Source organism: Paroedura picta, chromosome 1, assembly GCF_049243985.1.
Source record: "Paroedura picta isolate Pp20150507F chromosome 1, Ppicta_v3.0, whole genome shotgun sequence".
In the NCBI taxonomy this organism is placed as follows: domain Eukaryota; kingdom Metazoa; phylum Chordata; class Lepidosauria; order Squamata; family Gekkonidae; genus Paroedura; species Paroedura picta.
The window spans coordinates 143,516,521-143,540,087 of record NC_135369.1 but is presented as its reverse complement, the minus strand read 5'-3'; the positions used below and the strand labels follow the sequence as shown (position 1 = coordinate 143,540,087).

The 23,567-nt window shown below is 41.2% G+C and overlaps 1 protein-coding gene across 2 annotated transcripts in view; it reads right to left on the bottom strand.

Moving 5' to 3' along the window:
* Window positions 1–1,675, bottom strand: part of ASRGL1 (asparaginase and isoaspartyl peptidase 1) — a 40,895-nt gene extending 39,220 nt beyond the window's left edge. The window contains exon 1 of one of the 2 annotated variants that reach the window (XM_077307263.1): window positions 1,552–1,675. The gene's annotated coding sequence lies outside the window, so the exon portion shown is untranslated. Of the gene's footprint in view, window positions 1–1,480 lie in introns of both variants that reach the window. The other variant, XM_077307255.1, reaches the window with a different exon arrangement.
* Window positions 1,676–23,567: the final 21,892 nt, after the last annotated feature.

Here is a 23,567-nt window from a genome sequence, read left to right as displayed (position 1 = left end):
ATCATCAGATAATGGTGGGGCCAAGACAAGAGCAGCATGGAAAATCCCCATATTACCAATCCATGCACAATTATGTAAATTCTGCACTTATTAATCTCACATGGTTTGAGCAATCCCACTGCACCTTTGTGCACTACAATATGGAGAAAACAAGCATACTATATGGACACTTCCCGAGCATAGGAGAAGTATGTTACTTCTCCTAAATCAGTAGGCAGTTTTTCACAATTTTCAGCAATGCAACTGATCCTTACAATAATAATTCACTAAGCTCCAATGTTGTTATTGAATATTTTTACAGAAACACTTAGGCATGGATAGACACAGGAAAGAGTGGCTTGGCACACTGATGACCAACTCACAAATACAGCCTCTGATGCCAGTCTGTGTCATGGAACACACTCCCAAGATATATCATGAGAAAAACAACTGTAAAAAGGGATTAAAGTTCATTAATTGCACCAGAGTGTCTCTCAGGGAGGAGGAAAAGTTGTTGTTGTCTGAAAAATATCTTGACCTTTGAAACTAAAGTTCAGAAAAAAAATTGCCTGTAAAGGCAGAGACTGGCAACATCATAGATTAACACTTTTATTTTAAATCCCTCTAATATTACCAAATAAAGATCAGTCATTAGTTTCAGGTGTATTTCCTTGACACAAAGGTTCCTTAACTGTCTACTATGTGTTCTATAACAAAACAAATGTAATTTATTAAGGGGAAAGAACTGTTTTTATAACTGAGGATCAGACATTCATGGGGCTATGCCAATACAAGTAGATACTGTAGGCAGTATCTGTTGATTTATTTGAAGGCCATGAATGGAGGAATCATGAATATGAAAACGTGACGTTATGTATGTGAAAGGCATGGAATTACTGGTAGCTTTGGATGAAAAGATAACCATATTTATGGGTGAGATATGAGGCGAAGTCAAGTTTTTAACATTCTGGGGCACCGCTGCACTGTTATTTTAACAAAGTTAAAACCTTGGCACAATGAAAGCACGATTTTTGAGGCAGTTAAGGCAGAATTAAGGGATGGCGTGGGATATAGGGGAAATGTCCCTAGTGTGTCGATCTCTCGATAAGCTTTTAACACGACCCGATGCTACAGGAGACCACTTGAGAAATACAGGCATGGGAATAAAACGATGGTAAACAGCAGCTTCCTGACGCTTGACATGATCCCATAGTCTTTTCACACTAACACGCACAACGCTGGAATCAGCTGGGCGATCTGCGCATCGTTACGTCTTCCCTGTCCACGCTTTGGTCTTCTTCTGAGAAGTGACAAAGCTGGGATATAAAAGGGTGTGAAAACTAAAAATGAACCACCACCCTCGGCCGCCAACAACAGACAAGTACACAAGAGCGGAAAGCTGCAGCGGCTGTGCGAAAAGAAGAGGAAGTCTCTCGTCAATTCATTCAGTCACCGGCAGCCTGTCTTACAAGCCGTCTTCTCAGAGGTCGCGCTTACTCACAGGTGGTTGTTCCCTCCCCGGCAGCTCTCAATCCCCCCCACAAAAGAACTGAAAGTTGTGACGACGCTCACTGCAGAAGGCAGGAAGAGCTGCAGTAGGCGGCTGCTCCTCCTCAAAGGCTGCCGCTGTTGTTTGTTGAAGAGCCACAGGATGATCACATGGGGATCGCTCGCAATCGCACGCGCTTGCCCACAGAAAACAGGGGAGCCGCGCTCCAGTCTTTCCCAGGGCCTTGACGCAACGTTGCCCTCATCAGGAATGGCTGCCGGTTTCCTCGGCGTAGGTCGGAAGGTGCCTTGCCCTGCGTTGAAATGGCCGCTCTGTCTTATTGATTTGCCTCAACTGAAGCTCAACCGCCTTCCCCGCCAACACTCACCGTGCCGAGTCAGCAGGACGTGAAGGCTACACAGCGTGTGGGGGAGGGGTGTGAGTAAGCAACGCCTTGACGATGTCGTCGTCTTTCATCTTAGCGGAAATATTAATTAATTAATTAGTTAATTAAAACTTTTATTCCGCCCTCTCTCGCCAGACTCAGGGCAGATAACATCATGATTAATATTACATGACATTCCAAAATGTCATTTTTAACATTTAAATTTTAATATGAAAGCACATATCAGGGGGAATAACTGGTCTGTATTTTTAAACGTAGATTAGCCAGATTCATGGAAGATAAACCTGAGGCATTCCTACCAAATGGCAGGTTATTTATCCCATGTTGCTGCTGTTTGGTGCTAATGCACCAAATCCAAAATAGCAAATGTTACAATAATCCAAAATAAGTAGTGGATTAAGCAAAGATAAAAGTTTATGTAGCGCAAAATAGGGAGATCAAAACAGCGTGGCAAAGTTGGCTGAAACTCTGATCTCCGCTCTTCCAGGGCTGGAGAAAAGTTAATATTTTGCATTCTCGTACTTTTTATCTGTTGCTCTGTCTTCAGATTTCATTTATGCCCCATCTTTCTCAGCAGTGGGAACCAAAAAACTGAACTCCAGATAACAAAGATCTGACCTCTTAGAGGTAATGACTGCTTTGGAGGGTGGACTGTATGGCATAATATTCATCTTAGGCTTCTCCCCCTCCCCCTTACCCAGACCACCAGAAAATCTCTAGAAATTTCCCAACTTGGAACTGGCAGTTTAGTTAGGCTTGTCTCCAACGGACCCTCCCTTAAAGGCTGAAAAATAGGTCTTGAGAGGACCATCTCCCCTTGCTTTGTTTACTCACAGAGACCCAGCCTGGAATACTGTGGCTGCCTAACAGGCATTGAGGGAATCCATTGCTTAAAACTGCAAACACTCCTTTTACCATTTGTTTTTTTTAAATCCCAAATGTATTTTTTAATTCACATTCTTTTGCAAACTTGGGGCCCTTTTTAGGTTTTAGGAAAAAAAATCTATCTTGCCTGTTCACAGCTCCAGTCACTGGAGTTCAAATCCTCAGATTTGAGCAACTGTGCTATTAGTACATAGATGATGAAATCTGTATCCCTCCCAAAATATCATACATTATCAGATCGAAATTGGACAGAATAATATTCAAGGCAATAATTGGACAAATAATATTCAAGGCCAACTGGAAACATTCTTCCCCCATACAGGAAGATTTACTGCTTAAGGGCAATTGCAAACATCTGTAGGCTAATCACAGAATCATAGAGTTGGAAGGGGCCATACAGGCCATCTAGTCCAACCCCCTGCTCAACGCAGGATCAGCCCAAAGCATCCTAAAGCATCCAAGAAAAGTGTGTATCCAACCTTTGCTTGAAGACTGCCAGTGAGGGGGAGCTCACCACCTCCTTAGGCAGCCTATTCCACTGCTGAACTACTCTGACTGTGAAATTATTTTTCCTGATATCTAGCCTATATCGTTGTACTTGTAGTTTAAACCCATTACTGCGTGTCCTCTCCTCTGCAGCCAATGGGAACAGCATCCTGCCTTCCTCCAAATGACAACCTTTCAAATATTTAAAGTTGTGTGAAGGGCTCCAAAGTCTCTTAAAGGAAAAGTAGGTCTGCAGTTCCAAGATACAAAAAAGCTAATGGGAAAGTTCAGTTTAAATCCTCATTCAAACCGCAGAATCTTACAGTCCTTAGAATGAATATCCAGTATGCTTCCCTTCATGATAACACTTGATGTAATCTTGATTCAAGGGCAATCTTCAATAGTAAGCAACTTCAGATGTCCTTAAATATTTCATCAATCGCACTGGCAGTCTCCACAGATTAATACAAGATTTATGTTTGTATAATCACCACATATATGATAATGCAGGGGCATTTCACAACATATAATGTTCTTTTTGGAATTACAGTTGAATTTTTGAATACAGTAACTCCTATTGTTCAGTGAATCCTGAAATGTAGAAGAACTGTTTTTTGTGTATCACTTTTTACTACCCAAAGGAAACTCAAAGCAGCTTACAATTGCCTTCCTTTCTTCTCCCCACAACAGACATCCTGTGAAGTTGGTAAGGCTGAGAGAGCTCTGACAGAACTGTGACTGGCCCAAGATCACTCAGCTTGCTACATGTGGAGGAGTGGAAAATCCCATTCGTTCTCCAGATTAGATGCTGTTCTTAACTACTATACCAAGCAGTTGTAAATATTGTACCTCTCAAATGGGTAGTTATTGTATGGAATGGTTCCATCTGAAAGAGGTTATCAAAGGTATTCTTCTCCACTTCACTAGGTACTAACATGTAAAAAAAATCTTTGAATATTTGTAAGAGAACCTAAGATATGATTTACATTTGGGAATATCAAATAGTAAAAGTGAGTATTTTTGCCAAATGCCTCAAATACATTTATAAGTATCATAAATCAATATGATAACCATCCTATCCATTTGTTGGTTCTTATTTTAGGTGTAACATCACCCTATTGATATTTCTAATTTTTAAAAAGCTTGTTTTAAAATTCTTGAAGAATAACCTCTCTCACTTAGTTGTGCGGAAACCCAAATTATCACCTCAGTTCTGTCTAAATCTTAGCATCTGTGCATAGGGTAAATTCTTTTTCAAATGAGATGGATAAAAAGAATTGGAATCAGTTTGTTTTTTGTATAGATTGCTGTTGATATCAACTCTACCCTTCTAACTTCTCCACCAAGAACTTGATCTTGGACTTATCAAAAGCTATTTTGTATTTTATACTGTCATGGATGGTATTGACAAATTGTCCGAACTGCAAAAGCAATTCTTTTGATCCCTTCCATATTATAAGGATATCATCCAAATTAAGTATATATGATAATATACTCCTTATCCATGTTGTTACCCTGGAGAATATATCTCTCTTCCAGTATATCCATAAACAAACAAGAAAGTTCAGAGGCAAATTTGTGTCCCATTGCTTAAGGTGACCAGATTGTGCCACTTTTGGAGTGACATCTGTGGGTACCTGGCAAATTGTAGTTATGTTGAAAGTAAACAATATGTATTACAATACTATTTTTGCGTTCTATGCATTCTATGAAACTTTTTGTTGCTCCATATAGACCAAACTTTTAATCAAGAACCCCCCCCGGTCAATGGTGTCCCACTCTACCAATATAAAATCTGGTCACCTTACCATTGCTGTGACTGAGATTTGCCAATAAAATTTAGTCTGAAATTGAATTCCTCCTCATCCCCAAGTTGCAACTCAGCTATATGACAAAAGAATGATGTAGTATATATTCAATTAGCTCTAGCACTTTACTCTGTGTTTGTATAGAGAGCGATAACATCCAGTATTACTAAAAAGTCTCTTGTCACCAACTGAATACTATTTAAAAATTTAAAAAAATCCGTAGTATCTCTAACATAGGGTTTGAATTTTAGATTTGGCACAAAAGTCATTTAAAGAAGTAATTTAAACAGGATCAGGACTTCCAGGCTTTGATTGGTTTTCTGTATACTGATTCTACGTTTGTACAAGCTATATGGAAATAAGCTTTGAGAAAAAACAAAGGGGAGGGTAAACCAACCTTAAAATCAAAACAGGAAGCCAAAGGTTAAGCAAATGAAAAAATGAAATGCAATTATTTATTACACAGTGTGCATAATTATAGGATTTAAAACAACATACAAAGATCTCATTAAAAACTACAAGTTACAACAACAAGATAAAGTTGCACATCCAGCTCAAAAGAATCACAGTAGTTACACATGTATGGTAACCAAATAACTCAATGCATTTTGACCCTGAAATCCTTCTTCAGTGGTCAAAATCTTATTAACACACACTTAAAGTATAACTATATCAATATAAAGTATCTTTTTAAGACCTGGCAGGTTATATGAGAGTCCTGAAATGGATTTAAAATATGAAAAATTCAAAACATACTGACTAGTCTCAAGAAATATTTCTGTGGAGAATGTTTGTAAAGAACGATAAGATAAAGGTAAAGGTGCAAGCACCGAGTCATGTCTGATCACTGATGCCCTCTAACATTTTCTTGGCAGACTCAATACAGGGTGGTTTGCCATTCCCTTCCCCAGTCATTACCATTTTACCCCCCAGCAAGCTGGGTACTCATTTTATGGACCTCGGAAGGATAGAAGGCTGAGTCAACCTTGAGCCGGCTGCTGGGATCAAACTCCCAGCCTCATGGTCAGAGCTTCAGACAGCATGTCGGCTGCCTTACCACTCTGTGCCACAAGAGGCTCATCAAAAAAGAATGGTAGCTACTGACAAAAAAGTGAAGCCCCAAATAATGGATGTATACACATTTTCTTCAGTTGCTTGTGCAGCTGGTGTGAAGGAGCGGAAACTTGTTCTGCTACTCAGAAGTGCAGTTCCTTATCGGTGTGAGTGAAGTTCACAAAGTGCTGAACCAAAGTAAGGATCATTGTAAAGATTAGGAGGAGGAGGAGGATGTTGTGGAAAACTTGCTTGCTCCATACATTGTGTACTATATAGACATTTTTAATATTAATAGGAATCCTTATGTGTAACCCCCCTTTTCTGTATTCCCCCTATATTTCTATTATATCTTTCTCTTTTAAAATAAAAAATTACTATGAAAAAAGAACAAAAAATGTTCAGTTCCTTTGATTCAGTTTCTTGTGACCTTTGTTCGCACTGATAATGAGTGGAATTAGGTGAGATTTAATGAAAAACCTCGTTGGATCAAACCCATTATGCAGTAATGAAGGGACTGTATTTTATATATCCTGAGTGTCACTTCTCATTGCAAAGTGCTGGCAACAGAATGTTCTTGGACTGAGCTATTGCTAACAACTTAAGCCATGTCTACACAGACTGCTGAAAGGTATATTTTCTTGTGGCTTTGAGGGACCTGTGCTTCCTTTTGTATCTCACAGTACGTATAGACTGCTGTCAAAATTATAAGTGGGATCTTTATTATATTGGTCAGCTTTTCTCATACCTAAAGGAGTGTCTACATTCTTTATCATCCCAGTTTTCTCCCTTCCTTGCTGATTTCCCTTTTAGCACCCTCATACAGCTATGCAGCATTAATAGCTTAAAGGAAAAAACACAAAAATGTATGGCCCTCCAAGGTCAATGTGCATGCTTCCAGTATAATCCTAGTATAATCCCTGGTTGCCCTTTCCCTGGTACATGCCCTTGACATAATATGGTCCCTGCTTTGCCTTTTCAAAACATTAATATGCACATAAGTGCTCCGCAATTCACCAGGTTTTAGCTCACTCTCTTGGATTTTTGGCTAGCCCATGCTACTATGGCGTAAGAGCCTCTGACTTCTGTGAGACTTCAGTAGACATGCTTAGATCATAGGGTACACCTCTGAAAAGGAAGGGAATGCATCTTAAACTCTAGTGCCTACACATGCATCTAGTCCCCAAATGCCAGTCTTGCTTCCCTTCACATATGCATACACCTTTTCAATCAATCACTTTATTCACAGTCATAGACTGATAAAGTATAAAAGTAACAAATAAGACATAACAGCAATAATAACTTAAAAAGTATATGAACTAAATACAAAGCGAAGAAGACGTCATAAAAGGCTAACCTAAATTAAATGAATGGTAATGAACTATCTACAAACCTACCAGTATACTTAAAGTGACTATATATTGTCAACTCAATTCTTTCTTACTCTACAAGCTAGATGAGCAAATAGTTGCAGGTGTTGATTTCTCAGGTCACAGAGAATTCCATAAGCATTGATAGTAATACTCCTGTAGGAATGTGATTGTATAATTTGCACTAAAATAAGACATGCTCAATTTGTCTCAATGTCTCAATTTGACCCTCATTGCAGATATGAAACCATTCCTTGACTGGGAGTCCATTAAATTTCCCACTCAGATATGTGGAGGGGAGGGCATTGTAATGAAGCAGGATAAAAGATCTATGTAGAATTTGCAACATTATTTAGGTATGGCATAAAGATGTTCCTAATTAATAATCTTCCCTAAAAGGAGGATCTTGGATTTTATTAAGGTCATGTTGCCTCTCTCCTTCTATGGCCCTTGTCTCAATAAGATCAATGGCCCTGTCATAACCCATGGCCATAATCAGTTTATGTGAGAGACCATACCTATTCAGAAAGAAAATATTTCTGTGCTAGTGGAAGTTATTCTTAAATAAGTATACCAAGAACCAGTGTGCAAATGTACATTACAAAGGTGTTCTTTTTAAAGGGAACTGTTATTTCCTTATAGAGCCAGTGTGGTGTAGTGGTTAAAAGTGGTGTCCTCTAATCTGTAGAACTGGGGTTGATTTGCCAGTCCTCCACATACAACCAGTTGGGTGGCCTTGGTCCAGTTATAGTTCTAGCAGAGCTCCTTCAGCCCCACCTACCTCACAGGGTGCCTGTTGTGAGGAGAGGAAGGGGAGGCTATTGTAAGCCGTTTTAAGGCTTCTTTTGATAGTGAAAAGGGGGGGGGGTTATAAAAACCAACTCTTATTATTGCATTTTATTTTGGAAATTGGTTAGGACCAGCTGCTGCAGATTAAATTAGTACAACATATAGAGGTCTGCAGTGGGGGCTGTTTGGGCAATTAACTTTAGTGGAAAGAATACCACTGGTACAAATGCATATCTTTCAAAAACAAAAGCCATGTAATAGTATTTATTAGTAGCAATGAAATATGTTCGATTTGGGCCAATGAAACAACCTGCCCCTTTGAAAATACATATGAGTGATTCTATTTTCACCCATGACATGTTGTTTGAGGGAGTCTAAAGGCAGCCCACTAGCCATAAGTGGGAGCCTGCCAATTGATTTGCAAAGGGTTTTTGCGGTTTTGCCTGGTCCTCAAAAAAGAAAAAGAGAGGGGGGTCCCTAATATCTGGCTTTTAATCTCTCTTCATTTTGATGAATCAAATGTTGTAAATGACTCTTTTACAGAAGGGACCTCTGTCATTGCAAGAACCATTTAGAAATAAACAAAAATTGAGTAGGGAAAACAGGTGAGGATATCTCAGGTGATATCCAAGCATCTTTAACAGCCTCATGTTTAGGAAAGGTTTAGGCAGTCTCCAACCCATTTTCAGATAACATGATTATTCCTCAAGCTGACTACTTTTATACATGGATTGGCTACTTTTGTGCTCAGCTAAATAGTGTGTATACTTGGTGTGCATATCAAAATAACAAAAGAATGATTTTGACCTGCTCTGATAACACTGCTGTAGTTATGAAGTATGCATAAGAAAAACACAAGTAACAAATGCTGTTAAAATTATGTGGCTTTCGGCATATTAATCTTAAACATATCCAAAGAAGGTCCACGTCCTCACTCAGTCTTGGTTCACTTTCTAAAATGACTTTCCACCTCTCACTGAACTCTCCCCCTAGGAATGCAAAGGCAGCAGAACAAAAGGCAAGGGAAAGAAGTCATCACCAGACATTCTAGGCACACTTGTCTATGGCAACAACAATGAAAGCCAAGGTGTAACTTGGATGTCCACCTCTACAAATATTTACACATTGTTTTGGTAACTGCAGACTATTGCTTCTCTTTGAAGTGATGCCTATTCACATATGCTCAGGGACCAGAGCTCCTAGTGCTTCTTCTACCACCATCAGCACCATCAGCAGGAGCCTAGAGAGTGGGCAGTCTTTTGGACTACAGTCATAAGAAGTCCAAACTTTCATCCAAATAGCCAGTTAAGAATGAGCTGCAAACTTTAAAGGCCTGACTGGGTGCTACCTGGGTACACAGTGGTGTTCATGCCTTTCCTGAGCTAAAAATAACCCTCCAAAGATTGTCTTGACCTCCAAGATTGGGAGAAAGCACAAGAAAGTAAAGGAAAATGAAGGAGAAGGACTAAAGATTTTCTTCCCCTTACTCACAGCAAATGCACTTCTGCTTAGTGGCTCTCAAGGGAAAGGTCATAAGAAGCACAATGCTAAGTGGCAGTGACATGTTAGATCTGTGCTGGGTGGCATGACCCTTTTGAGAATAAAATGAAACTCTGAATGAGAGAACTTTGTCATCGAGCTAACAGTCATCATTTGGGAATGACCTAGAATTCTACACAAAGCTACAAAGTAACAGAGAATCTCAGATCTCCTAGAGTGGATGTACCCACTTCCTTCTCATTGGAAATAAAAATGTGACTTAGCTGAATGTATGGCTCTAGTACTGACCTTGGAGCTTACAAGTTGATGTGGCAAAAGGAGCTCCCAGAAATAACATTTCTTGAGGCCTATGTGTGATGTGTGTGTGTCTGTCTGAGTATATGATCCATTGCTATATAGTGGTTAGAGCAGCTTTCTCAATCTTTTTACCATTGAAACCCCCCTGAAATATTCTTCAGGCTTTGAAAAAAACCTGGAAGTGCTGTCAGCAGGCCACATCTTCCTGCCAGGCTCCAGGAAGTCACATGTCATTGCCCAGGGCAGCCCCCGCCTCATCAGGATGCCGCCGAACAGAGACCGCCGCTCGGGGCAGCCCCCCCGCCTCAGACCGCCGCCGCAAGCCCGCCGCCCGGGGGAGGCCCCGCTGCCCAACGGAGCCCCCACCCACAGTAAGTTCCTAGCGCCCGCTGTATTAATCATACAGCGGGCTTGATTACTAGTAGAAATATAAATACATACATACATACATACACCACAACATATTCTTGAAGATGTATGAATAAGCAGAAAATCTTGTTCAGAGTTGGGATAAATTGAAAAGCATCACAACTGATGGTGAAAGAAATATGGTTAGAAGTAAAACTGGTGTAGTTGCAAAAATCAATGAAGAGACATTGAAATTAAACTGCACACTTCCCATGTAATTTCACAGCATCATCCATTAGCAAGCCTTGTGTAGTAAGATTCTTCAGTGGGAAAGCGTGATGCATATTGTTGTATCCAGCATTAATTACATCAGGCATCATGGCCTTTTTCATTGTCAGTTTCAGATTTTTCTCTCAGAGATAAATGCAGTATATGAGGATGTTTTGTACCATAGAGAAGTCAGGTGGCTTAGCAGGGGCAAAGTCCTGAAACATTTTTTTCAGTCTTCATCATGAAATTATGTGTTTCTTAAGGAGAAAGGAAAAGGCCAAGAAGCACTTTCTGACCTTGAATGGATTTTTGATTTGGTTTTCTCAATGGATATCACAGACCATCTGAACACATTAAATTTAAGGTTGCAGATGAAAGAAAAGCTTGTGTGTGGCGAGCAAAACTAAACATTTTTGTGATGTGAAGGTAACTTTTCAAACTTCTTATGCTACAATGGACTACAATTTAAGAAGGATGGCTATTTACAATTCAATGTTGAAAGACACGTCAAAGCACTGAACCTATTGCAGGTGAAATTTCAAAACAGATTCATTGATTGCCATCAGCTTGGAAAGGAAATAAGAATGTTTCTGAATCCATTTGAAGTTGCACCAGAAGATGCAAGTAACTTTTTTCAGACTGAACTAATTGATTTGCAAGCCAGTGATCATCTCAGAAACATTTACAAAGAAAATAGTCTGTTAGATTTCCATTCTGGTCTACCTGATATATTTATCAACCTAAATAAATTTTCTGCAGGCAGGTTTACGGTCTTTGACACCACACACATATGTGAATAAACCTTTTCGATTATGAAAATTGTGAAATCAAAATGTAGGTCAAGGCTTACATTTACGTGAACATTTACGTGACATTTTAAGAGTGTTTGTCACAAACCTTGACTTGAACATCAATGTCTTGGCTAACAAAAAACAATCACAAAAATCACACTGACTAGGTAAGCATGTATAGCTAAATGAAAGTTTTCCACAATAAAATATTGTTCCAAAATGGATTGCATTCAAGTAAACATTTCTTCATTTACCTTTGAATGTTTACTTTTGATCTAAACAAGTATGTTAATATTTTTGTTACATTTTGGTTTAAGATGTTGCCCTCTTTAGGTACTGGGCACACTATTATGGCCCTCATGTGCCAAAATTTTGGGGATCCCTGATCTAGTCACTCCAACCGGATGTGACTACTTCAACAGGGTGCTTTCATAGCATAGGAAGTGACAGCACATAAATATTTTCAGATGATAAAACCATACCTGCACTGTGGGGTGGTTTGCTCTTCATCTAAGGGAGCCTGCAGTGGGGGCCTGCAGAAACAGGGCTGGAGCAGGCCTATGCCACTCTGTCTTCCCCCCTCTCCCGCCCCCCAAATGCCAGAAACAAGGCTTGAGCAGGCCTGTGTAGATCTGTCACCCCTCCCCCCAACACCAAAACGGCCCAGCGGTCTACTTCACTGGGACCCATTATGCACGGGGGTTTTAGCGCACATTCGGGGTGGAATGGTGGCGACTAAAATCACCGATAACGCACGGAGCCGACTGTAACCGGCCGCAGCTTCGGTGCATGCCGCCGAAAAAGCCGCGTCAGTGAAACGCGGAAGAAAGCGCAGCTTCCAGGTGACCGGGGCGCAACCAGAAGCGGCGCCCGGATCGCCGCGTGCATAATCGGTTACTCTGGGTTTTGCCGCCGCCGAGCCCCGCCCCATGCATAACCAGTGTGCATCGCGTCTTCCCCCTCCGCATTTTCCATGTGACCCGAAATCGCCGTTTCGGCGGCCGTGCATAATGGGCCTGGGCCAGGAAAAGGTCTGGGGCAGGCCTATGCCACTCAGTGCCCCCCTCTCATGCAGTTAAGTTAAAAATAGAGTACTTAACTCTCTAGAGCAGGGGTAGTCAAACTGCGGCCCTCCAGATGTCCATGGACTACAATTCCCATGAGCCCCTGCCAGCGACTGCTGGCAGGGGCTCATGGGAATTGCAGTCCATGGACATCTGGAGGGCCGCAGTTTGACTACCCCTGCTCTAGACTCTAATTGCTACCATGGTGCAACAAGCTTCACCCGGTAAGTATTTGTACGACTATGATCCCTCCATATAATCTCCAGGACAATTATTGTCCATTTGGGGGGAGGCAGGTAGACATGACCATATATGATCATATCACCCGATAATACTTCTATGTCTGCCTCTAAAACTATGGCACCAAGAAAACAGCTTATTTGCTAACTGCAACTGCTCCTGAAAATTTCTGTGTATTTAGCATTTATAATTTCTTAAGCTATGTTTAGAGATAGAGAATGCCTGCAAACACGTGCAAAAGAGAGGCCAAAAGATCAAGAACAGCCTGTATCACTCCAGAAGGAAACGTGATCTTGAACTCCGCACTCCCCCCCCCCTTAATGATAAGGATAAAACGGCAAAGATAAATCAAGTGAACTGACTTAATTTGTAACATATTTAGATGTGTCTATATTAATATCACAAATACATTATTTGAAATGTATGATTCCTCAGAGAGTTTATTTTTGAGGATATGAAAATTATAGCACAAGATACAAGGGTGTTAGAAAAGAGATATTTCAGGTCCAGTATTTTGCAAAATGCCATCTTCTGAAAGACATTTTAACAGACAAGATGGTGAATTGAGTCATATTCTAGATTCAAGTGGGTAGCTGGGTTGAAGTAGCAAAACACAAAAATTGAATCCAATAGCACCTTTAAGACCAACAAAAATGTATTCAAAGTATGAGTTTTCAATTGCATGCACTCTTCCTCAGACAAAATGGAACAAGGATCACAAAATAATAGAATAATAGATTTGGAAGGGACCTCATGGGTCATCTAATCCAACCACTTGCACTATGCAGGACACTCACAACTCTATCACTCATCCATTGTAACCTGACACCCCTTTAAGCTTTACAGAATCAGTCTTTCCATCAGATGGCTATCCAGCCTTTGTTTAAAAATGTCCAAAGATGGAGAACCCACCACTTCCTGAGGAAGCCTGTTCCACTGAGAAACCGTTCTATCAGGAACTTCCGGATGTTTAGACAGAATTTTGTTTGAGTTAATTTCATTCCATTGGTTCTGGTCCATCTCTCCAGGGCAAGAGAGAACAATTCTGCTCCGTCCTCGCTATGGCAGCCTTTTAAATGCTTGAAGATGGTTATCAAATCCTCTCTCAGTCATCTCCGTTCCAGGTTAAACAGACCAACCTCCCCCAACATTTCTTCATACATCTTGGTCTTCAAACCCCTCACCATTTTTGTTACCTTCCTCTGGACACGCTCCAGTTTGATTACATCACTCTTCAACTGTGGTGCCCAAAACTGAACACAGTACTCCAAGTGAGGTGGAACCAGAGCAGAGTGAACCAGTACAATCAACTCCCGTAATCTACGTTTGATACTACTTTTGATACAGCCCAAAATTCCATTTGCCTTTTTAGCCACCAAGTCACACTGTTGACTCATGTTCAATGTATGGTCTACTAAGACTCCTAGATCATTTTCGCACATATTACTGCCGAGACTCCCCCATCTGATACTGGTGTATTTGTTTTTTCTTACCTAAATGCAGAACTTTACATTTGTCCCTATTGAACTTCATTTTATTCAGTTTAGCCCACTTCTCGAGTCTAACAAGATCATAAGAGTACCGATTTAAGTCAAAAGTAAATTAGTGGCAAATTAGTAAACTGTGTCATAATATCCAAATTATGCAGCATGGTGATTCTTTGCTAAAACAGCTAATCAGTCCTTTTGAGTTCAGTTGTAGTTCATAAAAAACATTGGAGAAATAAAAATGTCACAGTTAATAATTAATGGAAGACATTTTCCCAGTTGTAAAAATAAATACTTAAAAGAGACTAGTTGCTTGCTCCATCCGTCTCCACCCAAGCATGCAAGCATTCGAAGAAGAAGAAGAAGAAGAGTTGGTTCTTATATGCCACTTTTCTATACCCGAAGGAGACTCAAAGCGGCTTGCAGTCGCCTTCCCTTTCCTCTCCCCACAACAGACACCCTGTGAGGTGGGTGAGGCTAAGAGAGCCCTGATATCACTGCTCAGTCAGAACAGCTTTATCAGTGCTGTGGCGAGGCCAAGGTCCCCCAGCTAGCTGCATGTGGGGGAGCGCAGATTCAAACCCGGCTCGCCAGATTAGAAATCCGCACTCCTAACCACTACACCAAGTGACAAGGTGCTCAGTTTGTTATTTTGTCATGAGACCAGAAAGTTAGATTCTGAATTACATTGCATACTACTTATATCACATTACAGTCATATTGTCCCAAATAAAATAAAAAGAGGGGATTGGAAGGAATGTGGATATAAGAGGTGAATGAGATTAGGATACGTAGTGAGATAAAAAACATATGTCCTTGTTGAGTCTGGGGTATTCCATTGTTTTGACTGTTGCAATAACTTGCATTTCTGCAGTCTCCCTTTCTAGTTTGTTCTTGAAGTTCCTTTGCAATAAAACATCTATTTTGAGGTCCCTTATTGAATGTCCTAGAAGGCTGAAGTGTTCCCCTACAGGTTTCACAGTCCAACTATCTGTGTCATACAGTGACCGCAAACCAGATACCATCAGGAGGTCCACCAGCAGGGCCAGAACTCCAGAAGCATTCCAACTGCTGCCCACCAAGCACCAAGACTACAGAGCATCACTGCTCCAGACATAAAGTTCCATCTATACCTTGTGGCTAATAGCCACTCATGGGCCTCAGCTCCCTATATTTATCCAATCCCCTCTTGAAGCTATCTATGCTTGTAGCTGCCACCATTGCCTTTGACAGTTAATTCCACATGGTAATTACTCTTTGGGTGAAGAAGTACTTCCTTTTATCTGCTCAAAATGTACTGTTCAGATTTAGAGAAACCCAACTTGACTCATGCCCCAACATCTTGTCAAGTTCAGGTCATTACCACGGAAGCTTGCTGGGGGTCCCCGGACCAATCACACACTCTCAGCTAGCCTTCCTCAAAAGGAAGTTGTATGAATAAATAGAGATGAAGAGAGATCCATGTGTGCCATACTTATTGGAAGAGTGGAATAAAGTTAGATGATGATGATGATGAAAGAGAGCTAAATGGGTCCAGTTTTCCAGTATTCTGAAATCTTAAATTTTCTGAAAACTTCTCAGGTTGCTTTCCTGTCCACATTAACTTGTGTTCAAGCCTCACTGAACTCTGTGCAATTATCAATGAGCAGTACTGTATGGCAAAAATGATTTCTGTGAAGGAAAAATGATACCTGAATTTGTGTTTATAACCATAAAAACACCATGCAAAAATCATTACCAGGGGTATAAAACCACATAAGAAGTGCACCGAATAAAAACCAGTATCCCCCCAGCATAAAAAAGTTAGCAGGGACCATGAAACAGCAAGCAGTCATACAATTGCTCTTTGCCAAAGACGAGCCAAAGAACAATCAAAGCCGTGGGATAATTGTTCTCTTTCAGGACTGAGTAAAGAGAATTGTTTTTGTCTGGGGTTTAAAAAACATTTCAAAAGTGAGGACATTCATTGTGTCCCTGAAACCATTTTAGGACCTGCATTTTTAACACTGCATATTACTTACTGGACCAATGACTTCAGTAGAGTAATTGTTCTTATTTTCCTGGTATTTGACTTGCAAATGTAATAAATATATGACCCATTAACCCCTCCGTCCTCTTCTTATTTCCATCCTGAGAAGAAGAGATGGTTTTTTGCACCCCTTTTTTTACTATCCAAAGGAGTTTCAAAATGGCTTACTATCACCTACCTTTCCTCTCTCCACAGCAGGCACCCTGTGAGGTAGGTAGGCTGAGAAAGCCCTGAGGTCACCCAGCTGGCTGCAGATGTGCAGAAGTGGGGAATCAAACCCAGTTCTCCAGATTAGAAGCAGCCTCTCCTGACCATTGCACAAGCTGGGAGACCTATAGCTGGGTTGATAATCTGCACTGAGGGCAATGTTTTAGAGCCATGAATCCAGCAAATAGCAGCAAGATTCATACAGATTCAGTTTCATTACAGGGAATATTGACTTTCCCCCCCAAAAGGCCACCAACTAGATCGCCCAAACCTATTAAATAATGGTAGGACCTCATTTGCATAAGGATTGCTGAACCTTGCAACTGAATCCAATTGTAATCCCCACCCCAGTTTTCAATATATCCACAAGTGGATTATTGCTGTATTGAAGTCTGATGTCAAATATAAAACGGTATGTACACATGGGTGTGAGGAGGTTTAGAAAAAGCAACAGTAACACTATATGCAGTGGGGTTCAAATGAATGTTTAGCCCCGCAGTACAATTAGGGCTGGATTCAAATGAAGGACCTGGGATATCCCTTCACTAGGATTCTTTAACTGAATTCTTATACTTGGGAGTAAATCCCACTGAACTCAGTTAATTTCTGAGTTAATGAGGCCAAACAACTGAGCAGGTTTAAGGCACCTTGTTTTATTTTTCGTTTCACTTCTGTACTATGAAAAGCATTCGTGTATCATGTTTTCTGTCAATTCCTGATAATTATATCAAGTGTTAAAGAAGTGAAACACTCCGTGTTCCAGAAAATGGACCAATGGTATTTGAGTCTCGGTAACTGCAGCACAGGTTAAAAGAGGGGACCCCAGGGTTTCAAGGCTGCTCTCCCAGAATAGGAGATCAGAGTGTTTTAACAATGAAAACATTCTTACCTATTAAAAATAGATCAAAGGGCAGTGAACTCAGAGGAAAGACTCTGGTAAAGATTCTGCATTCAGTGCTGTGTGACTCCTGCCTATCTTGTTACAGTATGTGCCAAAAACTGAATAAGAGATCAGAATTACGTTGCTTTATATAGCATCTGAATTAGAACTGGGTTTGTACTGTAATACATTGAACTCTTCAGAATCTGGCCAAAAAAAAAAAAAGCCTATCTGTTTTCTGTCTCTGGTTTACACAGAAGGGCAAAGATTGACAGCTGCCTTGATAATAGCACAGCACTCTTTTGTATTTCACACTGCTGCAATATTCTAATTCACTTTAAGCTCCTTGAATTCTGCAAGGAGCCTGGTTTTCAAAATGGGGAGAGACAGAAAATGGTGCAAACTCAGCGGGTATTCATTAGGGACTGGCCATTCTGCATTCAGTCAGCAAGGTTTGAAATCCATGAGCTGCTGCTAATATACTTGCTTCATCATAAGTCCTTTTAGTAGTTCCCATATTTAATTAGCACTTCCTGGTCACTGGTCTGGAAGCTGCTGTTATATTGGAAGTTAATGCTCAAAGAACATCCATGATCAACTTTAGCATAGGTGCATTCTCTGCGGAAAAAATGATATGAATTGTCTCTGGGCTCACTGCTTTGATCAGAATTTCCTGTCAGTGCTAAGAATATTGTTTCAAAAGTCATAGAAGCTGACTTTGCTGATGAGGGGTGACATGTGTGGAAGAGGAGGAGGAGGAGGCAGCTCTTGCTTCCTCTCCCAGCCTTTTTGTTGAGACAAAAAAAGTGGGAAGTTAGTCACAATAATTTGGAGTTGTATGTGGAATAGTCTGGCCACTAGCAGCTTGACATAAATTCATCCATAGAAATGCTTTCTCTGGGGTTTGTTTCCACAGGTGATTGGCTGGGAGGACTCAACTTTTGTTCCCTTGCGAGGATCCAGTTGGAAGCGTTCAATGCCGCTGCATGGGAAATCTCGCTAGCCTTGTGCCGCTAGCCTTGTGCCGGCTCTCGCACCTGCCCTCCCCTCTCAATTTCCGGATCACTAATTTTTTTTGTTTTAATGGCATGGTCTACATTGCTATAGGACCGCAAAGCAAAGTGTCTGTGTATCAGTGGAAATAAAATAAAACGTGGCCAGCCTATCAGAAATCTACTCGAATGTAAATTGAGACCATTATACAAAAATACCGAAAAGAAATCTTTAGGAATGTTTTATTGTTGTGGCGTGATCCATTAGCAATGCAGAAGTGTATTTAAAAAATAATAATTTTAGGACTCAGGGGGGGAGTTTGAGTGGACAACCTGTGGGTTGTCCGCGTTTCCGTCTTCTCCGCCACCTCGTTGGGAAGGGGAAAGCTGTGACAAGATGGCAGGTTAACGTGGGAGGGGTTTCTCGCCAAGAAGCGGCCAAATGCACAGCTCACAATTGTGCATTTGCAAGCAGGAGGCAGTGCTGCTTCCCCAAGTCCATTTCTGGTTGGGAAAACAGCACAGAGTAAGGCTTTCAAGTCCGCTCCTTTGCACCATGTTCTGAATGTGAATCCTTTGCCCTTCGTATCTGAAAACTGTTTAACAGATCTCTGTAAACTGCAAGTAGGGAAATCCCAACACACACCTGACAAGGCCCCAAGAGCCTTTTAATTGAGAATGACAAAGACTGAACCTTCTGTTTGTAAGGAAAGGGCAGGTTCTCCCACCAACCACCAACATTTTTTACTACTCAGAAGCCTGTAGGTTGGAACTTCGGTAGCCTGCTCCATTCTGACTTCTGAAGGCCTCAGATAACCTGCCGTACAAGATAACTGCAAGATGCCCAAGCTTTACTGCACAAATTACTGGATTTCATCCTTCATGCACACACGTTTGATCTACTTATCTTCAATATTCCAGACATTGGAATCATTCAAGATTTGTAATGTTCCCCAAGAATGTATATATGCCAAACAAAATCAAGAAATGGGTCATAAATATTTAATAGAAAATGTTTCTAATGTAACATCTTTCTGATTCATGTAGAATAAGTCCATATCCTCAAAATACATGTGTGTTGCTAAATTATGCTCACTTGGGACACCTGGGAGTAGTGCTGTTATAATGGCTTTTCTGAGATTGTTAATCACCTCTAAGGTTGTTGATCAGGGTAAAACCAGGTAACAGCAATTAAAACAGTTTCTTGCTAGTGCTTCAAGCACTTGCAAACTGAAATTAAGAAATTTGTTAAAATTTACACTAGCTGATAGTGCAAACTGAAGTTTTGGACTAGAGGTCTACTGTCTCGGGAGAGCAGGACTTTCCCATTCCCCACTCCCACTGCTGTTCACTGATCCCGCCCCATCAGCAAACCATCCGGAACAGCATGGGGGGAAAGTGGGTAGGTGTCTGCAGTGAAGGGGAGGACTGGGAGAAATCATTACCCCCTCTTTAACAGTCTGAAGGACCATTAAGTCTTCAGAACCGTGTAGCTTGCCTGCAGGATGGGGTCTGAGACCAATGATGGGCTGCCTTGCGGCAGAAGAAACGTTAAGACAATTTGGAGGAAACACATAATTGAATGTTCCTTTCCATGTTCCTTGCATGTAGAAAGCTAACTTTTGTCAGTAACTAATGAAACCAGACCCTGGATAGGTACCTATGACAACAGACCTCATCATGGGACAGGACCGGCACTCTTGTTCTTCTTCAGTCAAGACTCTGGACTCTGGACATTTGCTTTGGCCTAGACAGAAAGCAAAGTCAGGCCAAACATTCCAAGAGAGCATCAGTGAAGTCACTATTTAGATGTCACTACTCACACATGTGAGACATCTGAAAAACAGGGCACTGTATTTATTTGAAATGCTGTAATCAGTTTATGCCTGCATAATGTGAACATGCCTGGTCAAATTATGCTTCTAAATTGTGCTGTGTATAGAGGAGATCTAAATGTCTGAACTAGCCTCACATCCTTGTAGGAGCCCTCTATTCTGGAAATGCTTAATTTATGCTTAACTCGTGGTTTTCTCAAACGACCCATTTATAACACAGTAGATATGCAGCTATTATTTAATGCAGGCATACCCACAACTATATTGTGAGTTGGTCCAGAGTATCAAGAGTATAGCACAGAAATGCCATTCACTGCCTTTTACAGTTTGCAGAAGATTTTAATGCACCATTTATCACCATTATATATAACAGTTATTCTCCTAAAATAAGAAAAAATGTGTACCATTTATTGTATATCCAGAAGAACATATAAGATCAATTGAAAAAGACCATGGGTTTGTGTAGGGACGATGGCTCAGAAGCAGAATATCTGCTTAGCATGCAGAAGGCCAGAGTTTCAACCTCTAGTGTTTGTATTGGAAGGAGCAGAGTCAGAGTCACACTACTGGTTGACAAAGTAGAATGAAGGCATGTACAATACGCACCTCTTTTTTCTTTATAAGCACATCGAGGAGGAGTAGAGGAAGAAGAATTAGTTCTTATGTGCCGCTTTTCTCTACCCGAAGGAGTCTTAAAAAAGCTTACATTCGCCTTCCCTTTCCTCTCCCCACAACAGACACCGTGTGAGTTGGGTGAGGCTGAGAGAGCCCTGATATTACTCCTCTGTCAGAACAGCTTTATCAGTGCAGTGGTGAGACCAAGGTCACCCAGCTGGTTGCATGGGGGGGAGGAGTGGGGAATCAAACCCGGCTTGCCAGATTAGAACTACACACTCCTAACCACTATACCAAGCTGGCTCTCAACACCAAGCTGTTCTCGTTCTACATTGAGGTCCACTCCGCATGACTTCAATGTTGCAAAAGGCTTCCAAATTGTAAACGCTACTAATTTGCAGTTATGCACGACGTTGCATACAATCTGCCACACTCCTGAAACTGATCCGCAAAAAGCGATTCGTTGTAGCGCTTAAAGGCGAATTCAGAGAAGTGGATTCACCGTCCGAAAAGTGCTACACTCTTGCAAACAATCTGCAACACTAGCGAAAAAGACCTGTGCGTTCCCATTGTTGTGGTTACAGCCAAGTCCCTCCCCCTGGCTCTCTCCTCCGAACTTCCGGCGAAGCGATCGCCATTTTTATTTCTTGGAGTGAGCAGAAAGCAACGAACCGGTGAGCCTTCATTCACCCAGCAAGACTTCTCCGGCGACAGTCCCTCCACAGAGCTGCTTTAAAGCTCCCCTCAAGTCACCAAGCACAACACAGCCCCATTTGCAAGTTCCCTTTATTTTCGGCCGAAAATCACGCCCATGCATGGGGGGGGATTTTTTTTTCACTTGGAGGAGCGTGGTAACGATGAAGCGGCAGCTCACACGCCAGCTGTCAGCTAGATGGGTCTCTACGTTAGGAGGAATCAAGGAATCAAGGCATATTCGTTGCAACGTGTTTTTTTTTTAAAAACCTGTACTTAAAGGGAAAGGGACTTTTTGGGAGCATGATAATGGCCGCCCATTGGCTGTTCGTTTGATTGATGGCCAGGGGCGGGACAAAGCACAGAAAAAAATCACTTCCTGGATAGCAATTTTTGCCGAGACCGGAAACCTGTGGGAAATGATTGAAATGCTACTGGATTCCACTACAAAGGCAGGTATGCATAATGCCGAATTGCACTTTTAAAAATAGTGTTTCCGCTTTCAGGGACCAATTGGCAACATTGGTCCTTGTGTGGAATGGGCCTCAATGTTCATAGAGTTGAATTTGTGAGTGAAACCACACATTTATCCTGTACCAGTCTGCCAATTCATTCAGTAAAAATACATTGGTTCTTTCTTACAAAATGTATGCATTCATATACACAGGCAGGATGTACGTGTGTTCACTGTAACTTATGAACAGGGCAAGTATAAGGCAGCTTCATGTGTTGACATGTCACAACTGGTTTATGGTCCCTTTAAATCTGCTATGGTGGCCTGTATTTCATATTCAGAAAATTGTGTGGGGACTATTAATGGAAACAAAATCTGTGTTTGCAGTCACAGAAATATAGGTGTTGGCACAGAACCGTGTGCCTGATGTGACTGAGATATATTTCTGCAGGAGATTCAACACAGTAGACAAGAGGAGGATAAGCTGCCATATGGGAGTTGCCATCCCGTTAGAGAGGAGGGAGAGCTACTGAATTAATCTAGCTATCCAAAAGCCAGAGTGACAGGGTCAAATAACTACAGTGGGTGAAGTTTTCTTAGTTTTATAGCAAAGTCCTTTGCAATAATGTTGGAATAGTTTATTAAATGGATCAGGGCTAGGCAATTCTGAAATGCCCACCAACAGCATCACTCCAGCCCATTTTGCTTGGCTCCAAGGGCCAGATGGAGAGCAAGTCAAGGCAACCAAGATGCTGGCAGCACTGATGGAGCCAGCTGGGTGGCAGAAGGCAACCAAACAAGGCCCATCCCTTCAGTTATAGCAGTGCCCCTGGGGCTTGGCTTCCACGAAGCACATCTCCAACTACAACACTTCTCTTTCTCCCCCAATTTGTTTGCTGGTTTGCAGGGTGATACACTTTTAGCAATGGGGAGTTTATAAACCCTTTTTCCCACAAAGCAATCAGACAAGTCTGATTTCCCTCCTTACACCTGTGTTAAGGGAAATGAATTTAATTAGCATGACATCCCAATCCCACATAGGATAGACTGCCCAAAGGCTTCTGGTTTCAGCTCAGTTCCTCATATGTCAATAATCCTAATATTGTAGGTATTGCGAGAGTAAAAGAAAGCCATAACAATAGAAACCAGTAGCAGCTGTCAGTGAGTTCATGATGAAACGAAATTCTAGAGAATACCCACAAATAATAGAAGTCTAAGACTGCGGGACTTTTGAGAGAAGTTAAATTGCAGTAAAGGTTTCTGCCTTAAGTAAAGTTTATTCCAAATTTAAGTTTCCCCAAGGCATCATTTTATAAGGTTTGTAACAGCAAATGTTACAGGGTAACATTATAAGTTTTGGTTCAGCCGCCAGAGATACCTGCAGCTCAAGCAAAGGCTATGGCGATCTCAGAGACAAATGAAAGGAAGTATGTCTAGGTTTGCCAATTGACTGGAAAGCTACTATCTTCTGACTGCCCTACCTTGGTGAATGAGGGAGATTTAAAATACATTTCAGTCCCTCATTAGTTTGCTATTCAGTATACACAGGGGTCTTGTGAGTGGTACCTGTGTACAGCACGACTGCCACATAGTACATCCA